Source organism: Falco biarmicus, chromosome 14 (assembly GCF_023638135.1).
Source record: "Falco biarmicus isolate bFalBia1 chromosome 14, bFalBia1.pri, whole genome shotgun sequence".
NCBI lineage: Eukaryota > Metazoa > Chordata > Aves > Falconiformes > Falconidae > Falco > Falco biarmicus.
This window is the reverse complement of record NC_079301.1, coordinates 19,919,022-19,943,385: the sequence shown is the minus strand read 5'-3', so window position 1 is coordinate 19,943,385 and position 24,364 is coordinate 19,919,022. Positions and strand designations below refer to the sequence as shown.

At 50.0% G+C, this 24,364-nt stretch overlaps 1 protein-coding gene across 4 annotated transcripts in view; it reads right to left on the bottom strand.

The window, feature by feature from the left end:
- PAK3 (p21 (RAC1) activated kinase 3) overlaps positions 1–24,364 on the bottom strand; it is a 198,821-nt gene that overhangs the window by 60,672 nt on the left and 113,785 nt on the right. The window contains exon 1 of one of the 4 annotated variants that reach the window (XM_056359514.1): positions 16,930–16,952. The exons of 1 other annotated variant lie outside the window; for it this stretch is intronic. The gene's annotated coding sequence lies outside the window, so the exon portion shown is untranslated. Of the gene's footprint in view, positions 1–6,259; positions 6,283–16,610; positions 16,730–16,929; positions 16,953–24,364 lie in introns of those variants that run through there. 2 more of the 4 variants (XM_056359512.1, XM_056359513.1) reach the window with 2 other exon arrangements.

The following is a 24,364-nucleotide window of genomic DNA, read 5'->3' as shown; positions in this document are numbered from 1 at the left end:
CACACTGAAAACAGAATACATTTCATGCTTCTCCTAGAAATACTTAACTCTACTTCAAGCTGTCACCTCTTGTTTTACGTGGCATGAGCACTTTATGCCATGAACAATTCTTTCTTCCATCAAAGGTTTTATGAAGGAGAGAACAAACAGCATCTACTAACAAAAGAGCGCCTCCACATTCTCTCTGGCAAAACGAAGCCCGTCTCAATCTTCTTTCAGAAAGAAATGCCAGCCTGATCAGAAAACAGTACCAGACCCCACCGCACATCCCAACTCTCCTCATCCAAGGGCTCCACCTGAATCCGTACCACTCCTGCATTTACTTCTTGGACTTTCTTGAAAGAAAATTCCTGTGCTGAAAATCTCATCCATAAGTTCCTTGCCAATCATGACCAAAACTTCATTCATTTACTTTCCAAGAATATTATGAGAATCAGTAATGCAGCAGAGAAATCACTGCCCGTTTCAGGTGCAGGCAGAAGGCAGTGCTCAGCTCCCATGAGAATCCAGCTCTGATTGCATGAGTCTCACCGTCCACGTGGAGAGCAAATACTTCTACTCATCTGCCAAGCGGCAGGTGCTTAGACTTATCAAGCACATATTCCTGCACATTCCCTTCAGGGTCCAGACAAAGTATCTTCAATATCAAGAACCCACCTATATAACACCAAGAGAGCTACTGGTACCTCTACAGCCCATTCGGGTCCCGGCCTCTCCCCAGAGATCACCACAAGGGGGGTTAAACAGTGGTTCTGGTATTTGCAATGGAAAAATTGTGGGCTGCTGCAGGATGTGGGACTGCATTCCTTTAAGTCTGAAACAGGTTTCATATCAGATCATACAAATCTCTGATGACTTGTGAGCTGAAGAGGGAAGTTTCTCTGCCCCTTCGACCGGTTCCACTGATTTCTATGACAGGGGAGTTTGACAAACAAAAGCATTAGCCCAGTTCTAACCTGACCTGTCTTCTGATCCCACACAAACATTTCTATGTGGCCAGTATATGACTGGCCACCAAGGCAGAATCTGTGCCAGTCTTCTAGGTTTGCACCATTCTCAGCTCAGCGAAGTTTCACAACAGCTGAAAGCTGAAGCCTTTATCAGAGGTGAGTGTTCAGCGTTACTGATGGAACTCAGTCATGATTATCCAGGTAGATGTTATACTCTTAGCAATTACCATCAACACTAACATAACTTGCTGCTGCGAACTCCAGGAGTACCTTGATCTGACTGACACTCAGGGGGCATTCCATCATAAGGTGCAACATACGATCCCAGTCTGACAAGCTGATGCTGCAGACTGTGTAAATGGAGGTGAATCACTTCCTAGGCCTTTGCAGGTGGCTTGTTTGCCCTCAAAGAAAAAAGTTTCCATTCTTCTAAAGGCCACTTGGACAGCACCACCATACATTCTTTTCCCTGTCTATAAAGAAGCACCTTTAGGGTAAAAGCCATTTTCCGACTGGCCTACGCCTGCAGCCACCTGCAAGATGCCTGTCCCAAGAACTCTGTGAGAGGAAACCTTGTGAGAGGAGAAGGACTTAGAAAGAGAGCTATAGAAAGGATGAATGTGTGCTGGAAAAGAGCAGAAATCTTGAGATCATGTTGCTATTGCAAATGCTAATTAGGTGTCACATCAAGATGAGAACTGATGCAGTTGTGAAATACAACTATTTTATAAAACTCAATTTTGTAAATTAAATGAAAACTTGAGGTCAGACCACATAACTGGAAGTAGGATTTGGCCTAATGCCATCACAGAATCATAGAATGGTTTGGGTTGGAAGGGACCTTAAAGCCCATGTAGTTGCACCCCCCTGCCACAGGCAGGGACACCTTCCACCAGACCAGGTTGCCCAGAGCCCCGTCCAGCCTGGCCTTGGGCACTGCCAGGGATGGGGCACCCACAGCTGCTCTGGGCAGCCTGGGCCGGTGTCTCACCACCCTCACGGTGAGGAATTTCTTCCTAATAGCTCATCTAAATCTCCCCTCTTTCAGTTTAAAGCCATTGCCCCTTGTCCTATCACTACTTGCCCTTGTGAAAGCTCCCTCCAGCTTTCCTGCAGCCCCCGTCAGGCACTGGCAGGCTGTGCAGGGTCTCCCTGGAGCCTTCTCCTCTCCAGGCTGAACCACCCCAACTCTCCCAGCCTGTCTGCACAGCAGAGCTGCTCCAGCCTCTGAGCATCTTCATGGCCCCTCCGGCCTCCCTCCGACAGGTCCGTGTCCTTCCTGTGCTGGGCCCCAGAGCTGCACGCAGCGCTGCAGGGGGCTCAGGAGAGCAGAGAGGCACAATCACCTGCCTCGACCTGCTGGCCACGCTGCTTTTGGTGCAGCCCAGGATACCGTTGGCTGGCTGGGCTGACAGCGCACATCGCTGGGTCATGTTGAGCTTCTCATCAACCAACACCCCCAACCAAGTCCTTCTCCTCAGGGCTGCTCTCCATCCGTTCTCCACCCAGCCTGTACCTGTGCTTGGGATTGCCCCAACCCACGTGCAGGACCTTGCACTTGGCCTTGCTGAACTTTGTGAGGTTCGCACAGGCCCACTGCTCAAGCCTGTCGTGGTCCCTCTTGATGGCACCCCTGCCCTCCAGCACAGTCAATGATCCAACACAGTTTGGTGTTGCAGCAAACTTGCCGAGGGTGCACTCAGTCCCACTGTCCGTGTCACCAACAACGATGTTAAACATCACTGGTCCCAGTTCCAACCCCTGAGGAACGCCACTCGTCACTGATCTCCACTTGGACATTGAGCACAACTCTTTGGGTGTGAACATCCATCAAATCCATGTCTCTCCAGTTTAGAGACAAGGATGTTGTGTGGGACAGTGTCAAATACTTTGCACAAGTCCACGTAGATGATGTCAGTTGCTCCTCCCTTATCCACAAAACAGTCACCCAGTTGTAGAAGGCCACCACATCTGTCAGGCACAGTTTACCCTTAGTGAAACCATGCTGGCTGTCAGCAATCACCTCCTTGCTTTACATGCGCCTTAGCACTGTTTCCAGGAGGATCTGCTCCATGACCTTGCTGGGCAGAGATGAGACTGACTGGCCTTTTCATAACGACTGGCCTCTGGGACAGCAGGTGTGTCATGAAACCCCTAGTGAGATAGTTAATGCAGGCTAAGAGAACAGTACTGACAGATTACTTTTGGCTCAAAGCAATCTCACCACTGAGCTCTGACAGAGGTTTGAAAATCCCTTCAGATCCCAGAAACTTGACTGCACAACAATGCAACATGTGGCAGAACACACATCTACATGTAATACTTACCTGGGATGCTGCTTGGAGTGAGTTTGTTTAGTTTCCCCTGCTCTCTCAATTCCAATGTGTTTGTATTTCCAGGAATTTAAGTGAAAGGGCTGAGAGTGATAAGATTTTTCCAACATCACAGGAAAAAATACAGGAAAACTGGTAGGCCAGAGTTGCAACTGCGTTTTCACTTGTTTCACAAACAAAACACCACTTGTGCCGAGCGGGTGCGGGGGGGAGATGTCAAGTTTCACGTATCGCCCAAATTGAACAAGAGCATTATTTAACTTCCCAGTTAAATGGACTGAAATGGGTAAGTCCCTTCAGCTGAGGGATATCAGCTTTCTGGAAAGACAATGGCACAAGCCTAATGTGGGAATAATTCAGGCCCTACCTTTTCCCTTCAGAATGTAAGGCACAGACATTTATACAGAAATGCAGCTCCACAGGCTGTGGGATCCAGGGTACCAGAAATTCTGCTCAGTGCAGTCTCAGGCAAAGCACAGGGAGAGGAGAGCCCAGAGGGACAGTCTCTAAGATGTGATTCCAACATCCACAGCTGGCCTAAATTTTACTCCATGCCAGGAAGCAGCTCTTTTTCTCACAGATGGCTGCTGTTAGTGAGCGCTGACACCCACCACGGAGCAAGTGGGCATGCAATATTAATAGCATCAATGAGAAAATTATGAGCCCACATCAAAGCACTGAAAGTTGTTTTTAATGACTTTTGGCTTTAAAACTAAGTGCAAAGGGAAACGTATTACACACAGCTAGGCATATTTAGAGGGCTTTCTTTTTAAGATGTGAATCTGCAGTTTTCAAACACACACACATGTATGCAGAATGACCCCTTAAGGACAGAGAAAAGCTGCTGTCAGCTGTAACTCAGCAAATCACAAGTTACACAAAGAAATAAAAATCAATTCTGCTCTGAAATTTACCCTGGTAGAAAAGTCAAAGGTATCATAACTAATAGCTGGGAAGTTCTTCTGTGACCATGTTTTTCCTACAACACAATCATCCCCTTGGAATCTGGGTCCAAAGATTCTGCTGGAATTAAACAGAAGGAAACCAATGATGTAAATGAAGTAGTACAAACTCATTTGCTAGAATTTTTCTAGTAGCAGGCAATGATAAAAGAGCATAATGAATTAAACTAATTTAGAAGTCTCCCCTCCTCCATTAAAACACTCTTGACGTTTGACCAAACTACATAGAGCCTATTTTCATCAACAGAGGCAGCACAGCTGAAACACAGATGAAGACACAGTCAGCAATGCAATCTCTACGAGAAGATTCTTGGATTTTGGGATATAATAAATCAGGGACAGATACAAAGCATAGAAACACGATTATGAGGATATACAGTGGCTGTTACTGGTGTCCCTTCTGACTGGCACAGGGACTGCTCAGCCACAGCTAAGTCTCCACAGGCAGGCACAGCCCCCAATCTGAGTTCCTCTGCTTGTACTCCAAGCAACTTGAAGCACGTGTGTTTTGATAGCTGTAAAGGCATGTGAGCCGAACTGTACCCACACCAGCGTGCCCTGCAAGGCGTCCATCATAGTCGTGCCCTGCTGACAGCTACAGGAGTCTATCATTTCCAGCTTAGAGGACATGTGCTCTATCACTGCAATGCTCTGAACAGCTGTAAAGTATGGCACGACGGTAACAGTGAAGTCTTCATGTGATTCTAGATGTGTTTCTTTGATAGCTTTGCCACTCTAACATCCACCCACAGTGAGGGCCTGACATCTTTTTAAGTAGTTCGTTGAGACATTACAACCTGATGACTCCACTTAGTTATTTATCTTAATCTGCAACAGACCTCAGAGCTGTACAGTAAAATAGGATGGGCTATTTCCTCTCTGAGCAGGTGAAAGCTGGAATCAACCACTAATATATCTGCTCTACTTTCTCTGCTCACTTAACTGGTTTCATTTTGAATCAAACCCTGCCTAGCTTGTACTTATTATTTGGGAAAAAAAGACAGGATCAAAGCCAATCCTGTCTTACACACGTGCAGCCTCCCTGACTTTACTGGCGCTCAGGCCAGACAGTCTGAAATTACATCACTGGCATCTTGATGCAGCTTAGATGGCATCACCTCAAGTTACATAGGAACACAGGACTGGGAGAGACCCACCGGGTCACCAAGTACAGTCCCACTGCCCAGGCAACCATGTCACCCAATCCCTTTATAAATGAATCAAAAATAGTTATGAGCCATGCTTCATCAGGCACACCCCTGGCTGGCCATGAATGATATACTGTGGTGTAAATTGACTCGGGAAAAAGTATTACAGACACATCCAAAACAAATTAGCAACTGCAATAAGCAGGGAGGCAACCTAGTCTAATGGCCAGGCAATGGGACAGGCAGCAAGGTGGCTAGGTCCTGCTGCTGGCTCCCGTGCTGACCATTCCGCCCACGGTGGCATTGCTCTAACCCTTCAGGTTCCTCTGGGTTGAGACCAAGATACTGGCGTTGTCCTTCCTCTGTAGGTTGCCTTTAGCTCTACAGACAAAGAGAGGGATATAAGAACTATTTTTATCCACTCAGTCTCCCCAGCAGGTTTTTAAAGCCCGTTTTAGAGCCCTCCATTGCAATTCAGTCTGTGAATAATTTGCTACCTGCATCTCCATAAAGTTTAACCTGTCAGAGCCTGGCAAAGGTGTAATTTCATCCGCAGGCTCTTCTGACTTGAGACTCTGGAGCTTCTCTTTGTGGATAAAGTATCAAAGCAATAGCTCTGTGAGACAACGGCCCTTTGCATCTCACAACCCATGCATTATTCTCTCTAAACATGGTTCAACAGGCCCCAATCGAACTTTTGCTCTCCCCTTATTTCTCTTCCCCCCCATGCACATTTTTAAGAAAGAACATACACAGATAACAGCAGTAGACAGAGACACAGACAGAGAGGATGGTTTATCCCACAGGCAGAGAATTACTGCATCGTGATGTAATGACCTTGTTCAGAAAAGAAAAAGGTTACTTACATGACAGCATGAGTTGTAGAAATACCAGCTCCTTTCCAGAACAGGGTAAAACAATGTCCATTTAAAGTTATGCTGAAGAAAACGTAAAACACTTGTCCAGTGAACTGGAGAGAGAAAGAGCAAACTTCAGCCCAGCTGGCCTGGATATAGTCTCTCTCCAGATACACGTAACACATCGAACCAAACAAGCAGGAGTGTCGTTCAGCTAAGTACGCACGGAAAGGCGATGCCATTCTGCTTTCTATGTGTCTGCATCTTCAAACACCCAGGAGTCCCCCCTGCCCCCTACAAAGGTACAGGGCAAAAACCAGCCACTTTTGTGTTTCATTTCAGGTGCAACATGCTACAGAGCCAACCATTTTATTTGCCCCCTACGAAGACGTTACATTTGTGCTTTCTTTGAATGTTTTCTTCCCTCACAGAACAACTGGAAGGAAGAAGGCCACATGCTGCCTGTATATGAAGCAATCCCATGAAAGAATATCTCGAGGCCAGGCTTGGCTTCTCTGTTTAGACAGCATTCAGTGAAGTCTTGGCCACGACTAAAACTCCAAGGCTGAGTTAATCACATTTACAACTACAGGTTCCTCAAAGGGACTTGTTTCTAATGCATTTTCAAATGCTATGAAAATAGTAGGTATGGTATTTATCATTTAAAACATTGTAAAATAACACTGATGTTACTGCCCCAGTATAGCACGCTTATTTCACTGCTCCAGATTCAACCCTCACTGTTGTTATTCTGCTAAAGCGAAGCGTATGTTATTAAAGCCAATATATACCAACAGATACTGCAGTTGTGAAAGTAATACAGTTCTTCCATGTAAAACTAGGCTTCCAACAGGAAATAAAAGGTATTTGGCAAGTCTTAGCCTGCCAAGGGCAACTGCTACATGTCCTGTTTCCTGGACAAGAAAGCCCTCCAGTTACTCCAGATACTTCCAGTGGTGAATGCTGAGCTTGTCTGGTAAGTTTTCTGAGCCCAGTGGAAATCCTACAGCAGACACAGAAAGCTCTGAGTCTAAACTGGCACCAGATGCTTTAGAAAACAAGTGAATTTCATTTTGTTACAGGAATACGAGAAGGCCAAAATGCTTTATTTGTCAGCACAGGAACAGTCACTCATCTAAGAACAGGAATATTCTGTTGAAGTTGTTATAAAGTGAGACTCCTCCAAGGAAACCCTGCACTGAGCAACAGTGCCATGTGCCAGCTTGCAGTGCTCTCCACACTCGTACGCCACAAGAAATGTCTTTTCTATAGCAGATGAACAGCAACAACAGCCTTCAGACTAGAGTATGGAATATAATTTGCAACAAATCCAATGTCTCAGGAAGACGTCTACAACATCTCCCTACTAGCTCAAAGACTCCCTACGAAGGCCAACTCAACATCATGCGTCTACTGCAATGTTTCTTCTCAATTAACCAAGAAAAAGTGTATTAGCCATACATCAAAACTGCATTGCAGCTAGAGCTGCCAATTACTTATGGCAAAAAGAGAGGCTGATTCATTTGATTGTATGTGGGCCTTGGCCGGAGTTTTCCCAAAACGCTACAAGAAAAGAAGAAAACCTCAGTGAACCTCCCCCTCATTCCCACTCCTTCCTCCCCCCAAAAATCACAGTCAAGAGCCCTGTGCTTGCAAAAGCAACATTTCCTGGAGGATTCTTTCTCCACATCACTCCTTTTCTAAATTCAGACAAAACACACAGCAACTCAAAATGCGTTTGCATATGATATATACACTTACAAGGACACCCCTCCCAAACAAGTGAAATGCAATGCAGCATCTAAAAAGCCTTTAAGTCCCCAGAGAGTCCCTACACCTGCCATCATAAACCCCAGTGTCACACGGCACCTGTGCAATGTGTAATGGCCACCCTACAACGCTCAGCTCAGCACCCAGCCTGCAATGGTGGGCGAGCGGGCGGGGGGCTTGTCTTTTTGCTCAAAACAGTCACAAAACAGAGTATTTCTGCTATGCACAAGAACATCCTGAATCTACATCGTTTCACAAGCCCCTTGTTTCAAATGTGTTTAACATCTGACATGTCAGAAGCAGCAGCGCTTCATCCGGCGTGTCCCCGTTTCAGTGTGTATGTTTCAAATGAGCCTTGCGGCCTCGGGGTGGCAGGGCTCTTCTCTCCCTAGCGCGGCCAGATGGAAGCACCACAGGTCTGCTTTGAAAAAGGCCATGTGAAGTCAAGTTCCACCATAAATTGTCCTCATTGGTCACCACGGACCCAAACTCTATCAATTAGGTACCTACTGGCTGAGGTTTGCAAGGTCCCTGGCCACACCAACACTGCTGCCCGCAGACTGTTCAGGACACAAAACCTCAACTGTTTGCTTCTAACTAGTATCTTCCATGGCTCTGCCAGCACCCTACTGATGACCTTGGACATTTGACTTCATCCTTGTCTGACACGAGTCACGCTGGCACCCAGGATATGTAACCCCGGAGCAGACCCTGCCTTAACACATCTCTGCTTTTTCTCCAGGCCTTTCAGCCATTTATTGTAAACCTTTAAAACAGTTTTCAAAGAAAATGCGCTTTGAGATCCTCAGATCTCAGACACTCAGGCACAAAAGGTGCAGACAGATGCTTGAAGCATGTACCTGCTGCTCACTGCCTTCTGGCACTCGTATTCAAAATTCAAGTGAGCACACTGGGAGGGAGCCTGGGCCAGCCTGAGCCACCCTTTCTGTGGCAAGGGCAGTCAGACATGGCCAGCTCCATGGACCACAATGCAGTGTCTCACCAACGCTGCAGGACAGACAGAGCAGTGCAAAGCATCTTCTGCCTAAGGACCTCACCGACAAAACCCATCACTCTAAGGAGAACTTATGCTTCAAAGGCTGTTTGGAATAAGAGCACAATTTTTTCTTCTCCTTGCCCAACAGTAAGTCCTACTGCAGGGTGACTTTGGGATTCTGTCTACCAGACTGCTTCCTGGCATACATACACAGCTGTAACTCTCCATGTATAATTTCTGTTCTGGTACGCAAGCAATTATACTCAGGATAACCGCTCCAACAGATGTATTCCTCAAACACAGAATCACACGTGTTCAGCTGTACCCATGAGGCCAAGCTCTGCCATTCTTCTGGGAGCAGCAATGCAAACACCAGGAAATACGGCTCAAAAATATGCTCAAGAATCAGGTCACTGATTTCTTCCATCATCTGTGGGCCTGGAAACTTTGTCCACATGCTGTTGCTCACTTAAGTATGAGGAGAGAGATCTTACTACACCAAGGACTTGGAACTGATAAACTACCTCATACACAGACTCCCGTTGCTTTTCCTCATCACACAAAGAAGCCTGGCATTCACCTTAAGTGTCCAGAGTGCTCTACAGACCACAGGAGAAGGCAGGGCATGCCCTGAAGAGCACGTTGCTCAAAAGCTCTCACTGTCTGCATTATGGATCGTGGCTGTACAAAGTGCCTCCTAATTAGATGCTTTGGAGACATTTTACTTCAGAAAAACACAATGGCACCAGGAGCTCCAGTGTTTCAATGTCACTACAGCTTTCAAAAAGAGAGGTCCAGGACACAATCTTGGTGTGTGAACTGTAAGTATACTGCAGAAAAGAGTAAGTCTCCACTCTCAGCTTATTCCTTCTGAAGTGTTTAATATTATTCATTAATGCCACTAGAGAGGATTCTGCATTCCCATAGTGCAAGAAAAAGTGGAGAGAGAACTGTTATGGCATGGAGAGATTGTGTGGTGCAGGATGTGGGGCAGAAATGAAAGGAAAAGACTGTCCCCACAGACTGCCGCCCTAGATACTTCCAAATACTACCCCATCTATTTCTAGTCCATGCATCCTATGAAGTGCATGCTGCCTCCTCATAAAGAAACAAATCGGGAAGAAAATTCTGGCTGCTTTAGTCTTTTTTCTTGCTAGAAATCTCATTTCTTCTGAACTTGAGATCCCAGAGCCTCTGGAATGAAGAGAGGAGAGTCACAGCACAGCACAGCTAACAGAGACCATATCTGTAGGAAATAAATAACCAGGATGCCAACCTGAGCTGGCTAGGCTCACTGAAAAGATCAAACGGGGATGTAAGCAGCTACTTTCTGGAGCAGGCAGGCATCGTTTCAGTTGTTCAAATATTCATGCCCCAATAGGAGCTGTGGTATCAATGTCCGTCCCTGATACAAACAAACCTGAGCTCAAAGCATGACAATCTGTGTTGTGCAGAGCGGAATCACAATTAAAGGCACTTTCCAAGCCTCTACTTCTGCATGCACACATTTGACAGCTTTTCTGGTGACACTTCAAGAGCATCCCAAATCTGAGTCCACAATCTTCTGCCTGTGAGGGCAGAAGACATTAAAAACAGTTTTAGCAAAAGCCCAGGATTTTAATTGTGTGACTTCCATTCTTCCCTCTCATGTTTACCATGCACCAGCAGCCCCGTGTTGCATCTGGGGAGTGGCTGGGTGTACCTGATAAGTGTGACCTGGCATCTAGGCACTGCAGGTTGAATCAAAATTCTCTGCAGAGAAGTGCCTGGAAAACTTCTATCTGGAGGATTTTCTCCTTCACAATAGGGAGTGGAGAACGACGAGACAGAAAATGGAAAACATTAGAACTTTCACTCCCCTTGAGACACACACGCAAGTACCTTTCCCAAATAAAGCAAACAGCGATTTATTCATGCCAGCAAAGGGACAGGGACTGGCGGGGGGGTCACACAGCTGCTGCCCATTCAACAGCACTGTCTGGAAAAATGGGCACACTCAGGTGACATGGCAACAAAACATTTTAGTACTCCTCTAATCACATGCAGCCAGCTGTGCATACACCCTGCAAAGCAATGGTGAGCCTGCTAAGGTGCCAGAACATTTTCAGCACTTGAGGATTAAAAAGAAAAATGAGAATGGTCTGGCTCTGGAGTCTGTGCTGTACTGTGACGTTGAAATGGCAGTTTGTTTCATGCTTATAGGGGGTCTAAGGCTGGACAAAAATGACATTGCAGTACACTGTGTTGTGGTAAAGCCAAGCACATGCACGCGCAGCAAGCTGGATCAAACCACAGCTATCACTGGTCTGTGTGCAAGGTATCACTTTCAGAAGTCAAGGGATTGTGTCAGAATCTTTGTTTCCATTTCTCTGAGGAAGCAGGCTTTTGCCCTTAGGATTATGAAGAAATAGGTAGAAGTTCCCCAAAGTTTCCTTGAATACATGTATCAGGACCCAAATTAACTTAATTTGCTTTTGATGGCAACATAAAAATACACACAACCAGAGCAGAAAGAGTAAAGGAGGTGCATCCAACCTTAACTTGCCATGTCCCATCTTTGCAAGCCTTATACAGTGCAGTACTGGAGTGTCCCGCACATGTACTGCACAGAGAGACCCAAACCAGCACCGTCCCGCGGAAGCAGTGCAAACTATTCAAACTGACAGCAAAGACTCCAGGGCAGAGAAGCGTTTTGCTCTGGATCAGCCAAGAGTCAGTTGCACCTGCCAATACACTACTAGGTAAGGAACTGACAATAAAAAATAATGTTGGGAAATGAGCCCACTGAACATACAGCAACACCATTTTACCCTTGAATATTTAATGCACACAGTCATGATGATAAGTCATTAGAGCAAGACAAACCAGCAGATAATATCTGTTCACGCAAAGCAACATTCATGGCAGAGCTTTCTCAACTGAGCAGGACATGCCCCTGTTTTAAGAGGGACGTGATTTCTAAGTATGCCTCTAGAAGGGAAGATATGAGACTAGACATCAGCGTACCCAGAGGGTCACTTAGCCCAGTGCTCTGAAAGCCAGACTGGCAGGTAGGGCTGGTGGCACACGCGGACAAGATCTTCCCAATCCAGGAGTCAGAAGACCTGGAGTACCTGTAGGCCTGCCTGTCCCCCACCCAGGGCTTCCTGGGGTCAAGAGATCCAGTAGCTGGGGACACCAGACTGCATCAACAAGATCATAGGCTTCTTGGGTGACAGTCAGTGGGACTAACTGGGCGGATGCCATGCTGCTTGCCCAGAACAAGGGACACAAGAACAAGGGCTAGTGATTGTGAGACTTCTCCCAGCCACTTCCAGAACATTTTGTCTGCCTCTTCATCCTGGCCGAGTGGTCTACAACAGACTCCCGCCTTGGCTTTCCGCCAGTTCTTCCCATAAACACTCAACCCTATCTGTCACCATCGCTAAGCTTTAGACAATCAAAACATTCCCTTACCACCTCTCCTTCCTTGCATGTCCCTTCTGAAGAGCTTGCAGCCATCCATTGCAGCACTCCAGTTGTGCGAGTCAACTCACCATCTTTCTGTGATGGCATGAATAAGGGTAAAACATGAAGGCTTTTTATACATAAGACAGCATTGCACAGAAAAAAAAAATAATAATCCACCAGACCTTGTAAGTTTATAAAGCAGAAGAACCCACCTGCCATGTCCCACACCACCTGGCTGAGGAGATGAGAGCCACCTGGCAGCCCAATCTCCTGTCTCAGGAAACCCAGCAGGCCAACTCATAAACAGGGCACTGCCAGAGCTAAGTTGCACCTGTCCAATTAAACATGCAAAATGAAAAGTCCCTTTGCCCTCCCCAACAGAGCACACCCTACATTTGCTATCAGCCTCAGACAATCCATAGCTGCTGACATTCACCTGGAAAAGATCTCCAAAACTCAAAGCACTGAGACAAGCCGCGAGCAAACCACAGGTGCTTCTGTCATGTTTTCCACCCTAGAATTACTGCTAGGAGAAGGAGACACGCTAGCAACAGCAAGTCTGAGACATGACGTTCACATCAGCATCTCTACCTCTGCTGACCCAGGCACAACCAGACCCACTAATCACCACTCGGCCTAATGCTGTTCTTCAATTTATCAGGCGAATCAAAGTAAACATAGAAGAAACCGAAGATACATAAGCTCAACTATCTGCGTCTGAAACATAAAAGGCTAAATAGCGCTGCAGTGCTTGCTAAACACAGAACAGTACTGACAAACAGAAAGGTTTATTTCTGCAGGTGAAAGTTAATTCATGTTCCCCTCTCCCCTCCCCACTCACTGTTCCCCCTGCCCATCAAGTTCCTGAGAGAAAACCTTCAAGCACCTTCTGCAGGAGCTAAGGCAGGTGATGAAAGAGGAAGATCACAGTGGGCTCCCACCTGCCACTGTGTAGCACAGCAAGGAACAGAAATCTGTACTCAAGCTGGCTAGGCACAGACTGACAGCACTGTTCATGTCCCAAAGTCACAGGGAGTCTAACCAGAGCAGAAGCAGAAGCCAAATCTGGCAACATCTCCCCTGTGACCAGTTCTGTGCAGACATGGCTAAAACAAAGGAAGAACTGAAGGCAGATCTGAAAGACACCCAGTTTCCAGGCCATTTTTGATCCTGGAATACCAGCAGTTCCAGGAACACTTGGATCCACAGTCACAATTAAATAATACTTTTTTTTTAAAAAGTATATTTTAAAATATCTTTTAAAAAAGAGGAGAAAACTTCTAGGTGGAGGGAACAAGAACTAAAGTGGGACTATCACCACAAACAAGCTCTCCTCTAGAAGCAAATGCTACCAGGCCAGGAGATGGCAAATACAGGAGCTGGGTTTGTTATGGCACACAGTATGTTACAGAGCTCAATTCATCAGACCTATCCCTGTAACTGTGTGCACAAAAGTTGCAAAGAAATATGGAAGGTGGAGGAAGATGACCTCTTATGCCAAGTTTTGTTTTTCCAGACCTTGTGAGCTGGCTCAGGACACACAGGATAATTTGGACTCCAACTTCCACACACTTTCAATACCGAGTCCTGCTCAGATTCTGACAGAGAAATTGCTCAGTGAATGGTCTACTGGGAGAGGTGAAGTCCTCTTCACTGTAGGCAACAACAAAACACTCAACAACTTCTGCAGGACCCCCCTATACAGTCTCATTTGGCTTGTTAGTTTAGAGGGCACAAAGCCCCTGTCAGACATTCCCGAGGAGAAGCTGGCAGGCTCGTGCTAAAGCCCTGACATGAATGTAGTCTGAGCACAGGGCCAGTGACAACCAAAGCAGCTCACCCTGAGTATTGCCTCCTGCAGCACTGCTGCCACAGCTGCCTCCTGAACTGTTGCTGCTGCAAGCGGTGGCCTATGAGGCTGGAAACCTAATCCTGTAACAGGAGCTGAGGGCTCACAGGAGCCACCGAGACTTACTTTTAGTTATCCAGTCACCCGGAGAAGAAATGCCATCCATGCAGGTCTGGGTTCAGAGCAGAGACATCTCTGCAGCCCAGTGGCAGCCGCCTGCAGCCCCCCACCCATGAAGCCAGCCCCTTGCACTGTGCCTGCAACGAGCTCCTCTGCCTAGTCCCCTGCTGAAGGAAGGCAGCTCCAACCAACGCAGCCACAAGCACCGCCATCCCTCGCCAACCCTGCACTCACCGCAGAAAACCCAGGCTCAGGGCAATCCTTCCCCTCCATGCACATAACCTGTCACGGCAACTTTCACTGCCTGAACAACCCCCCAGCCCATGTCCAGGCTTACACCCAATGCTCCCCGATTCCTGATTTATTTTCTGCTCACGTGGCTGGGCAACCTGTGACCAAACACCTTTCCTGGAAGCATGAGGCTCCTCTGCAGACACGTACCCTGCTTCCATGACTGATGGGGCAAAAAATCCCCAGTGCCACTTCTTCACGGCTGGCCTGCTCCCTGCCAGCAGGCCCCGCACCAGCTCCTGCTTGGGGGATGCCGTCACCTCCCGCATGCCCTCCCGCTGCCCAGCCCCAGGCAGCTGCCCTTGCAGGGGCTACGCTGTCCCCCCAGTTCTCCCGCTGCACTCCCCCCTCCTGTGCTCTGCCTGGGGGTCCCTCAGCACAGCAGCCTCCTCCCAGGCTGCCCCTGCCCCCTCGTAGCTGTGCCCGGGCCCCCTCTTCTCCACCTGACAGCCACGGAGAAGGTGGATACACACCAGAGGAGGAGCCAGGGGGAAGATCTCATCTCCTGTCCCCTCGGACGAAGAGCTCCCTTCCCTCTCTGCCCCAGGCAGGCAGGTAGCAGCCTGGCTCTGGCCCTGCAGCCTCCCCCGGGAGGGCCCATCCTCCTCCTCCTCACTGGGGGTGATTCACCTCAGCCTGAAAGTCGCTCAGCAAAGCCTACTTTGATCTCCAGCCTCGTGGGTTCCCTGTGCTGAACGTCATCACTGGCTGCACCCAGAAGGAAAACAAAAAGCGGACACCCCTCACCCGCAGCCTTTGCACGGCGGCGTCGGATTCGGGTAGGTGGGGCGTCAGAGAGGTCGGTGGGAATGAGGCCTTTAGGGGTGTCTGCCAGACCCTCCTCACTGATAACCAGGTCGTTCACTCCTAAAGCACGCTGTGCCCACCTCAGCAAAGGGAGCCACATGGGCAGAAACAAAAATCCAACCCCTCGACACCTTTTGGGGTTGCCAGTCCAGAAATAGCCCTGCTCTCCCCAGCTGAGGCTCACCACCTCTCTCAGATGTTGCTCACTCCGAAACCACAGCCTTTCCTGTCTGAACTCCCTCAACCTTCCGCATAAATACATCACCGTTATCTAAAACGGGGCTCATTTCTGGCACCGGTGAAAACTGGATCTGAAAACTGTCTGGACGACCAAAAAGGGGGCACTGGCGCTGAGCGCATCCCCCACCGGAGGAGGGAAGCCCCAAGCAGCCAGACATCACGCTGGAGCACTTCCTCGGCTGGCTGGTGTACAAGTCTGGGACAAAGGGACAGCCCAGCACGGGGACCAGCTTCAGTGTGGCATCCCCACCATGCATGCGCAGGGGAGAGACCACCCTTCCCCGAACGGATTTCAGGGAAAACTTAGCAGGCGTTTCTAAAGGGGTCAATCGGATGCGTGTTGCCAATAAAGAGTATTTAAAAAAAAAAAAAAAGGCAGAGTTATTTATAGTCCAGAATTTCTCACTCCTCTGCAGAAGCACAGCCCAGAAGCCCGCATTGTTGAAGATGGGGAACACACGCAGCGCGGCCGCCTTTATGGCCGGTGTCGGCGCTGACACAACTTCAGCCCGGCAGCGGCTCCGCGGCTCGCAGCCGGCCGGGCGGAGCTCCCTCCCGCCGGACACCGGGCCCCGTTTACAGACGACGCGGGGCCTGCCCGGTAACACAGGTGTCACTGACGGGAGAGGCACCTCAGCCGCGCAGACAGCCCCGGGCCCGCGGCAGCCCGGCCCCCCCCCGCGGCCGCACGCGGGGGCCGCCGCCGCTGCCCCCCCCGCCGCCGCCGCCGCCGCCTCACGCAGCGCCGCACGCCCGGCCGCGGGCACCGCATTCGGCGGGCGGCCCCGGGCGCAGCTCGGCAGGCCGCTCCCGGCGCGGGCGGCGGCCGGCGTTACCTGGAGCTCCCGCTGTCATGCTGCACCGGCCGTCCCCCGCCGCGGCCTGCCGCCGCCGCCGCGGGCCCCCCCGGGCGCAGCCCATCTGCCGCGCGCCCGTCCCCCCGCGCCGCCGCCGCGCGCCAATCGCCGCCCGCGCCCCAGCCCCGTGTCGTCACCCGCCGCCCGCCGCGCCCATTGGCTGCGCCCGCGCGGCTGCGGCGGCCCCTGGACGTGCGGGGCGGGCGGGCGCGCGGGGGCAAATCTTGTGTTTCAAGGCAGCTGCGTGGGGAAAGCGTCGCGCGGGGGGGCTCGGGCCGCAGCAGGGCTGCGCGGGTACCTGGAAGGCGGGGACCCGCCCCCGGCTGGTGCCGAAAGGTGTCCTGAAACGCATCGTAACGCTCCTCGCTCCTCGTCCGCAGGGAGCAGGAAACGCACGGTGAAACGCCGCCCCCCCCCCGAGCGCGGCTCTCCGTGTAACAGCCCGTGGGCGTCCCCTGCCAGCGCCCCACGCGGGACGCACCCACCGGGCGCAGGGCTGCTGCTGCGACAGCGGCGGCACGGCCCTGCAAGGACCCCCAAATGCACCAGAAGAAAAATCTCCTCCCTCCCCATGTGTGTGTGCCTTCCCTTCTCCTTTTGCTTACAATCACCCTTCCTCGGGCAGAGGACGGTCCCCCGCTCCTGCGCCTCCCCAGCCCGCAAGTTCAACTCCTCTATGAAAGGTCTGAAAAGCAGAAACAGACCCTGTTCTGATGAGGATTTTTTTTACAGTATTTCCAGCTAAAAGAAAAACCCACAGCCAGACAAACGTGACCGCAGGTACAAGCTCCCCGGCAGAGCTCCCGGGGACAAGGGAGCTGGGGGCAGCACCTTGCCCTGCACAAAGTTGTCTTCAATAATGCATATACTGCTGCGGCCACCGGCAAGAAATGAAGACTACCTTCCCAAAGGTAAGGCAGGTCACATGTAATTAATTACCCCAGAGGAGATACCAAACCCTCCCAGCCCCACAACATGGCATGTGATCTTCTCCGACCACGAGTGGTCACACCGTCGCCTTACAGCTCGTCCAAAGGACAGGCTCCCCAGAAGCAAACGCACACTGAGTCACCCAGTCAACACTGATGTGACAAGCAGCCCCGACTGAATCACTGCCGTCCCCTCCTGCCGCACGCCGAGGTCTCACCAAGGTTTTCTTCCCCAGTATGAGTCAAATCTATCACTTAGCTGGCTGGCTCTGCAGTGATCGAAGTCAAGCTGTGGAGCAAGTTGTCAGCACCGTCTCCATCCCTGCAGAGAAATGCCCCTGTGGATAGATGACTCTCAGGATCCTCTGAGGTCAGCAGTGACCCTGCAAGGCCGCTGTCCCTTGACAGTGGAAGAAGAGGCGCCTTCCATCTTCTGCTGCAAGTGTCTACCCTGGTGACAGCACAGTGTGCATGCAAGGGGGCTTGGGACAGGCAGTCTGGGTGGCCCCTGCAGAGGACACGCTCTCCCTTGTTGAGCCAAGACAGGGTAGTTTGCAGAGGGCTTAGGCTTTGGCCAAGTTTTCCCCCTTCAAAATCAGTGGAAATATTTAGGGGAATGTCCCCCAACAGCCGTGATGAAGGAAACGCAGCTGAAGGAGCTGCTGGGGTCCCCGCAGGCTCACCTTACCCTTCAGGGCCAAGGGGCCATACCTTGCAAACCACAGCGGCTGCTCCAAATTGCTGCTTACAAACAGCCCACGGAGTTGGAAAGGACTGGGCAGGTGGTGGGCAAGCGGTACCCAGCCACCTCCAGAGTAAAAATTACTCCCGATTGCTTCAGACACAGACCAGCAGGTTATTCACCAGCCCCACGCCCCAGCACACCACGCACAGCATGAGACGCGTGTCCCGCTCACCGGCTTCCGAAGGAGGGAGGCAGCTCAGGGAAAAGCTGCCGACAGAGCACGAAGTCAGGCAATTACAGATGTTAAGACTGAATTTGTGGGTGAATCACTTTCACTCATTTTAAAAGTCCAACTAGAACACAGTCTTAGCATAAACTATTAGCAAAACTACTCTTATAAGCACTGCAAGAAAACTGCAGGCTCTTCGAGAGACCAAGCCCAGTGCCTCGGCTTCCATCTGACTTTGCCGAAGGCCAGGCGAGAGCAGGTGAAGGAAGAGTTTCGGCTTCCTTTCCCCTGTGAAAGAGCAGAAACTTGACTCCGTGACTGCACGCAGTGAAAAAGCAACATCAGATCTCTTACTCTCAGCCTGGGCCAAAGTTACGACTCTCCTGGGACCCGAGGAAACCTTGCAAACATTGAGTGTGCACGGCAGAGTTTTTCCTGAAAATCATAGAGGTTTTTCAAAATCCTGTGCCTTTTGGGTTGACCTTTGGAGACCATAAAGCCCTTGAACCTGTGCTATTTCAGTCTTCCTGGGTTCTCCAGCTATCTTTAAGCTGCTGGATGGAAGCCGATGGTCCTGTGCCTGATAGGGAGCTGATAGCCCATGCCCTCCTGGCAAAGGAGACAAAAAGAGGAAGCAAAGGCAAAGGCCAGAAAGGAGAAATTGCCCAAACCACAGAGCCTTCTTGCTCCTCACCCCAGCCATACACAAGGCTGACCCCATCAGAGCTGGAAGGCTCCTCTGTACCTGTGAGCAGCCAGATGTGTTAACAACTGGCACATTGCTCGTGGCATGCTGCTGGGAGAGGGCAAAAGCCGAGTGACTGCATGGCCATGGCACCCACACAGCCCCCGGGCGTGGGGCTCAGAGCACAAGCTGGACTCGCTCCACAGGTCCCACACCTGGGACGGGCTGGGCTGCACCAGACCTGCAGAGTATCACTGAGCCCCATCCAGGCCAGACTCGGACAGGGTGCCCGTTTTGTCCCCACAGGTCACAGGAAAGCAGGCTGGACCCTGCCAGATGTCGATCCTGTGTGACTGTCACAAAGGTGCTGGAAATGCTTTGAGTCGGCATGCCCACAGGTCTGGCCTCCAGGGCCTGCCTGAACCCTGTTTTTTCAGGAGCCAGCTAGGTCTCCAATTGAGGGTCTCATCCTGCAAAAGTAACCCCAGGAGCTGCCCTAACTTGAGCCACAGTGCCCGATGCTCTAAAAGTCTGAGAAGCAGGAGGAAAGACTTGGCTGGACCAGGTCCATCACCAGCCCCAACAGCTCCTTTCTCGTATGCTAAAAAAGGGAAGCCTGGCTGTACCAGGACCGTCTGTGTCGGCTGTGCGCAAGCTCCCCAGCCCCTCTGTAGGGTACACCCCACCGAGAGTGGCCCAGGGACAACTCCTCCCTGAAGATGCAGCCCCATGGAAATACAGGGCCAGGCAGTCAACGCAGCAAAGCGAGAAAAAGGAGCATTAGCTCTCAGCAACAAACAGCCTTCTCATAGCCTTTGTTCCTCCAAAAGATGCCTGGGGACTTCAGAAGCCGAAAGTAACCTCACCTTTTAGATCTAACCAGATAGACCCTCGCAAGCTGATCGAAGTGCTGCAGACTCCCACTGCCTGAAACTACCAGCACCCTTTCCTGTGGCAGAGCAGTGTGCAAGGATAAATGTCTTGGTAAAGGAGACCGAGCAGCAGCATTTTCAGAAACCAAACGCACGCTTGGCTGGGATGGCCAAGAAGTTAAAAAAAAAAAAAAAAGCGCCTTTCAAGCAAAAAGAGGAATCCCTTTGAAGAACTGCCTGATCCTGCTTTCATAGGGAATGTGCCCAAGCAGGGCAGGAACGAAGGAAAGCTCTGCAGCCACATGTCTGCAGGACGCCTCGGTCAGTACTACGGAGGATGTCACCTGAATGGGGTATGCGGTTCCAGAGGTGGCTCAGAAACACCCTAGCGAAGGCAGGAGGCTACTGAACAACCCCCTCTCTACTTCAGCAGGGCAGGAAGGTGGATGCGTTCCCCATCTGCGACAGAACTGGTTCTGCTGCATTTATCACACCTCACTGGCAAACATGACACAATCCCAGCAATACGGTGTGACTGGTAATTGGGTGTCCGTGGGTTTTCGTGGGAAGGAGGGGGATAAGGATCCCATTAATCTCCCATACTTAGCGGTAGCTGCCAGAGAGCTGGTCCTGCAGATAAAATTAACTCCGACAACTAACTCCCATCCCCATTAATGAAACCCCAAGAAGTAGCAGCCTGTTCTGGCTCCTAACAGCTGTGGGTATTACACTACCCCGCAGCTTTCTGCCCGTGCCAGACTGCTGAGGGATAGGCGCTCGGCCACGGTGGCTCCCACTCCTGACCAAGGCTGCGTGATGTGGGGGCTCAGGGGAGCCGAGGAGCTTTGGCGTGGTCTGAAGCGGTCCCACAGCAGGGCTGGCTCGCTGCAGAGGGGCTGATCCGGGCCCCACCGGGGGTGGGGGGTGGGGGGGTGGGGGGGTGGGAAGGGGACCTGGAGGCCAAACAAAGCTCACAAAGCGATGTTGGGGCCTGCTTGGCCCATGATGTCATGGCTTCCCAGCACCCTGCCGATTGGCTGCGGGTGAGCATCTGCTGGGAGCTGGGGCTGGTTATTTGCCTGAGGTTCAGACCTTTCCCAGCGGCTCTGAATCAGGCTGGTTGTCGTGACAACCTGGGTAGTGGCAGCTCCTGATAACCACGTAATGAGGTTGTCACAAAAAGGAGCCCCTCCATCAGAGAGGTTTAGGGATCATTAATGTTTCTGAGGGAGCGTGAGAGCAGAAGAGGTAAGGGGACCATCTGGCGATGCTGGAGCACATCAACAGCCTCCCTTGGAAAGGAGCTTCATTAGACAGGAACCACCTACCGACACGTAGCGATGGGAACCAGGCAGGCTGCCTGCCAGCAGCGAGGGGGTCCCAACTGCTCAGCTGTGGGATCCGGTATCTGCTGAGATGCAGGCAAAGATGGAGCAAGGAGGACGCAGGAGCACTGCCTGCGAACAGCTCGGGGCCCTGTGCGGTGAAGGCACCTGGTGCTCGCTGGGGCAAGGGCTGTAACACAGCCTGGGACAAGTGACACAGTGAGGCTGGCACCCAGGCGCCTTCCCATCACGCTAGTGGTCTCACATGCCACCTCTCAGAGGGTAGGTCACTGAAACTCTGTGCCATAGTTTACCCCATTTGCAGGTAACTTCTGTGAATGTTCAGAACACCTTCCCACCGCCGTGCCAGCGGGCACTGGGAAGTCCATGTGCTGCAAACCTCACACAGGGCAGGGCAGGGACCGGCAGCAAATGCAGCTCATTCAAACAGAATTCATGCATGACTCTCCTGTCCTGAGGATCCTCTCAGCTCAGGTGCAAGAATGACAAGGCAGGACAGAGATGTTCCCTTGTCATTACTGGAGACTGAGCCTGGGGGATCAGGCAAGGCACCAAACACAGTCTTCCCCTGGGATCTATACATACGCTGTCTTCTCGCCCCAGGAAACTTTTTGTCCTTCACCTTGTCCTTGTGAAACGCATGTTCTCAACAAACCTGCAAGGTATCTACCACTGGCTGCAATAACAGCGGATTGGGGTGCTGCAGTCTGAAACCTTCACGGATGGTGGCAACACCACAGCTTGGAGAAGCTCGGTTTCTAAACTACTGATCCCTGAGACCAGGTCCCTAGAGAATGCCCACATGCATGCTAAGGAACACACTTCTGAAAAAAACTTCCCTGTAAAACAATGAAGTCTGATTTTTTTCCCAAGAGGAGATAGAAATTACCTCCATAGATAACTCTTTATGAATCTTACAGCAATAATTGACAGAATGGTTCTTTTATGTCACCTTCATCTGTTTTAAAAATACCTACTGTCAACACTTGCTTAAGTCAGTATAAGACTTTATTAATAAAGTCTTCATATTAAAAGCAGTTGCACTTTTACTTTAGTTTATATTTTTACCTCAAATCATAACTATCCTACTCAAAATTAGTGCTCCAACTGTGGATTTAACTGAGATTAAATAAGAATATTAACACATGCCAATTAAATACCAATCTACTAGTGACTGCATTTAATAGATACATTTCTTAATATACCACAGCTACCTCTCATTAAAATGTTGGAATTTTCAAAACTGTTGTAAACAATCAAGTGGAATATAATCCACCTCCAGGAACTAGTAAAACTATGTATGTAGTATGAATGTAGTGTTCTCCTCCTGTGGAGACATGTGTGATATAAAATTCAAAGCTAAGACAGAGATGTAGTTGATTATATTTAACAGAAATACGCTCAGATTAACATTAGGTACCAGGTTCCCAAATCCTGCCTCTCTCAGAAAGGGACGGAATGTCTGCAAGGAGATCTCCATCCTGGAACAGCTTTTTTGCAAGAGGAAAACAATCTGAACTGATACTGCTTAAACCCATGCTCTGATATACTACCCGAGCTGTAATTAGTGATTTTTCCCCACAAGAGGCTGTACAGCCCAGCAGCGTTGCTCCTCCAGTTTTGGCAGAGGGGAAACTGAGGCAAAGAGCTGCTACAGCAGCTCAGTGGCAGCTGTGCACTAACCTCCCAGTAGCATTGCCTCCCACAGATCCCCAGTGTCACTCCCAGGCCCTTTTTTTCCTGTAAACTGCAATTTAAATCACCTTCCAACAAGAGTAGCAGGACTAACAGCTTAAGCGTATCAAGCTCTACCTTAGCACAGCTTGTAAACAACACATCACAGCATCCTGCAGAAACAGGACCGGGACAGAGAGTTTTTCAGGAGGCCTCCATGAAGTCCGATCCTGTCTGGTTTGCAATTAAATATTTCCCATCCTCCTTCATGGGGAGCATCACATTTGACTGAACACAAACAAAGATGACTCACCTGCCTGCTGGATTTTATCTGCTAAAGATGTTGAATTCAATCCACTCTTAAGTCCTGAGAAAACCTACTTGTCTAAACAGCAGTCCCTCCTGGTGTCAGAGAACAAGACTCTGAGATGCAGCATGTCACCCCAAACCCAGGGGAGTGTGACCAAGCTGCCGTGGCCCAGCACAAACACCAGATTTACCGATATGTGACAATGCTCAACCCCTTGCCTGCACTACAATGTCTCAGCAGAGGTGAAAGATCACTTCTCATTAAGGAACAGATATGTTGCCATATGCTTTAAGGGCAAAATCTGACAGTAAAACAACCACAGTGAGATGGGCAAATTCAGCAAATTTATCTTCTCCTTGGAAAACAGTTGTCATTCAACATTGATTCATTGATTGGAACAGCCACACATCACTATGCCTTAGTTTTCAACCTGTAAAATGTCTAGAGCTGGGTGAGACTTATAAAAACTATTCTCCAAGCTGTTTATCTTTGTTTTAATCTGAAAAGCATTTGCCAACATACTAGATAGACTTTTAGACAAGTCATTCTCCATTTTTTTCCCCAACTCCTTGTGAACAGGAATGATACCAACTGTTATGCCTGCTGGGAACCATCAAACCAGAGAGGCTCAAAGGTGAAATGTCAGCATTATACAGGCTACGTTCAGGCGTAGCCACACTGTGGCAGTGTCTGAATCTGGGGGTTTAATTTACATTCACCTACATGTCATCATTAAGACTAATTACTGCAGCACTGAGGCAGAATAAGCGTGAAGCAGCCCTGCCTGCACAGCTCTCCGCTTCTGGCACCCAAGCTCAGCCCTGTGCCAAGAACACACATGTCAGCGCGAGACCTGCTGAGCTCCTACCTCCATGTACGTACATGAAAGGGGCAAACCACGGGTGGTACCTGACATTTGAGGGTTTTTAGAGATGCTGAATATGGAGGCCAACGTATAATTTGTGACTGACCAGAGCATCTCAGCATCCCAGACCACACCACA